Source organism: Triplophysa dalaica, chromosome 24 (genome assembly GCF_015846415.1).
Source record: "Triplophysa dalaica isolate WHDGS20190420 chromosome 24, ASM1584641v1, whole genome shotgun sequence".
NCBI classification, from domain to species: Eukaryota; Metazoa; Chordata; class Actinopteri; order Cypriniformes; family Nemacheilidae; genus Triplophysa; species Triplophysa dalaica.
In genome coordinates, this window is record NC_079565.1 from 7,170,297 (window position 1) to 7,173,549 (window position 3,253).

Consider the following 3,253-nt stretch of genomic DNA (forward strand, 5'->3'; position numbering starts at 1 on the left):
TAGGGGACAAGCAAAGGGGGGACATTAATGGGTGGGGGATGGTGGATGGCATTAGTTTGTCACACCTTTTAAAATACCACTTTGACATAGTTCATGTTAACCAGAGCGATAGATAGTTAGGTTTCATTCATCATTTTATGAACTTATTTTCTCTGCAAATTTCTCGCAGCTGCAAAAATACAGTGCAAATCCTCAGACCTGCTGTGTCTCCATAAATATTTTTATCATGTGTGTATTAGGGGTGTCACCATATATCGTTATTTAGAAGTCTTTTGGCGCAAATACATGTTTTTATGTGTCTTGGGTATGTTATAAGTTGCCCATGCATGTATAAGACACGTAAAATTCCAAAAAAAGATGCATTCTATCTAAAAGTGAATGCTCACGCAGACCTGCCTGAAACTCCTCGTGTAACCACACCCCCACAAATCTACGCTAGTTTGTGGTATGAGTTGACAAAGACCGCCCAAATGTATACGCAAGTAAGGACGTACCCCTCAGTACAATTGCTTTGGAACCTGACGTTCCAAATATGGTAAGAAGCATCACATGTGTGTCACACGCTTGCAATATTCGACCAATAACTACACACTGGTTTAATGGCCAATCATAGCACACCTCGCTTTTCAGAGCCATGGCCTTTGTTCTTCACGTTTCAGTAGGCGGGGCAAAGAGGAGATACAAACATGCATGGTATGTTGAAAATACAGCGTTTGTTAACCTTAAATTGAGTTTATACATTGCATTACATTTAAACCAAACGATAACATCGTTCAGCCGAGTCACATGACCCCTTTAAAACCGCGATTATAGATATCGTGTTAATTCTTCACATATTTAAAGTTTTACCTAAAGGGCCACAATGGTTACAAACTATCTCTCTAAACACTTAAAAACATTTAAATAGATATAGTGACAATATTGTTATCTTGAATTCTTTAGGTCATGATGAAAATCTAATATCCAACAGATAACCCTATTCATTACTCAAACAGGGATAATAATTAGTAAAATTTTTATCAGTGGATAAAAACATATAAAAAACATATGCAATAACTAATTGACTATTGAAATATAAGATTTTAAAACATAGCTTTGTAGACTTTGCTTAGACAAAATATACAATTCTCAAGAATATTTGTCACGTTGGATAAATGCTAAATGATAGGGATGTAAAAATATTATCGATATTGTGTTATCGCAATAGCAAAATTGTCTCAATATTATCGTGGTCACATGACTGTATGCAACGAGAGGGTCTTCCAGGCATAACATAGAGAATGTTAGAAAAATTAATAGATGTTACATTTGGCAATGTCCATCTGGTGCAAGTATTTCATTTTATAAAAGAGATTTTTAGGTCATTTTACACATCTCATGCTATAACTCATATCTCTAAGCAACAGTTCTGATTAGAGGATAAAGAAAAAAATGTGCTTATGCCATGCTTCCAAGTCATCATTTGAAATATTGCAATAAATATCATCGTACAGTGCGATTTTTATATTGTTACATCCCTACTAAACTAATTAATGCAAATGTAAATGCAAGAAATGTGACATGCTTTACTTCATCCAACTCGATTAAAAATTCTTGAATTTTACTGGTAGTTTTGCCATTACGACGATGTGGCACGAAACTGTATAGAATGTGTTTTTAACTTTCAACATGTGGTTGGAATTTATGTTGAAGTTTATGCATCACCCATAAATAACTTTAAGACATCTGGGTTGGGGAAACACCCCACACAATAAAATCAGGTGCAAGAACACCTCCAAATGCAGATAAAAATAGGTTTTAAAGGTCTTTGTGCTCGCTGAGATCATACAAGCAGATCTTCTGCCAACAGTTTTTAAACACAAAATCAGATTCCAGTATGTGGAAACCAACCCACAACAGGTGTTCATCCATATTTCAACTTTCCTTCTCAACCCACTTACTTTTGTTAAATGAGAAAACCTATGAACAAACGTTGTCTAAATAAACACAGAGCAAGTCGACTGCATACAGGTGTCGGTGCACAACACGAAAGGCTTGTTTTTTTTATTCTGCTTTTATGCCTCTCCACCTCCTTTATCAGAAGGTCAAAGGGAATTTCCTCCCAATTCTCTGATTCAGTGCCAACCAGACCTGGCTAATGGTAGGAAGTGCGATCCTGTGATGTCTGTGGGTTGATAAAGATAATGTTTACCTTGCCTCTGCCTTACAAGCAAGCAAACGCTTTACCATATGCGGGCCTCACAAGAAACTGTACACGCACCGGCACATTTTTTTAGCATGCAGCCACACAATCGTTTTTACACGGGCGCATGTGCATACGTTTCCATTATTTCTATTTACGAGCAGCAAACCTTGTGTCTTGAGGACATCTGTTGCTCTAGAAAGACCTTTCAGAGAGAGGTCACAAACACACCTGCCGTCTGTGTGAGTGCATGCCAGAGGAAGTGGTAAGACATGTTTGGCTGTAATTTGCAACAACAACAGTCGGAAGCTGAAAGTTTGTGCTTATGAAAACCTGCAGAGAGAATCTTTGTTTGTAATAAAGTCAACAAATATAATTGTCAGTTATCTTACTAAATGATACTTTAAAGAATACATAAAGGAACGATTTTGTTTGTGTTATTTCAAAGCACATTTGTATTTATTTATATGTATTAATATTTATTAATTAAATAAATAAACTATTATGACTTTATTATGATAACATTTAAAAACAGACAATGCTTTTTTGTTGGCTTCTTAGACTACATTTAAATGTGATCATTTATTTATTTTCATTTACAAATTTTAATATTAATGCGTTCATTTTAATATTAATTATTTTCATTTTACTTACAATTTATTAACTGTATTCATTTTCATTTTGTTTTAAATTGATTCATTTTCATTTTTAGAGGTACTAAAAGATGGGCGTATGTTTAGGCACCTGGTTTGGTTTTATTACAGAAGTTTAAATGATTTGTTTTTACTTTTAGGGTTTCATGTCAGACTGTTGTTAAGAGCAAGGTATGTTGTTAAGAGTGCAAGAGGATGCGGTACCCAAAGCAAACAAGCACCGCCAGGCCCTGTGGATCGGCTCCCTGCTTCTCTGACCTCCACCCAGAGGAAAGCCACAATGCTACAGCTTATTGAGAGTATCAGTAAACAAGGCTGCGAGTGTCTCTGAGGACGCCTACGTAGTCTTTTTCTCACATACACAACCATTCATGCTGCCTGGGACACAAACAAACCAGACGCACAAGTTAGAATGCAA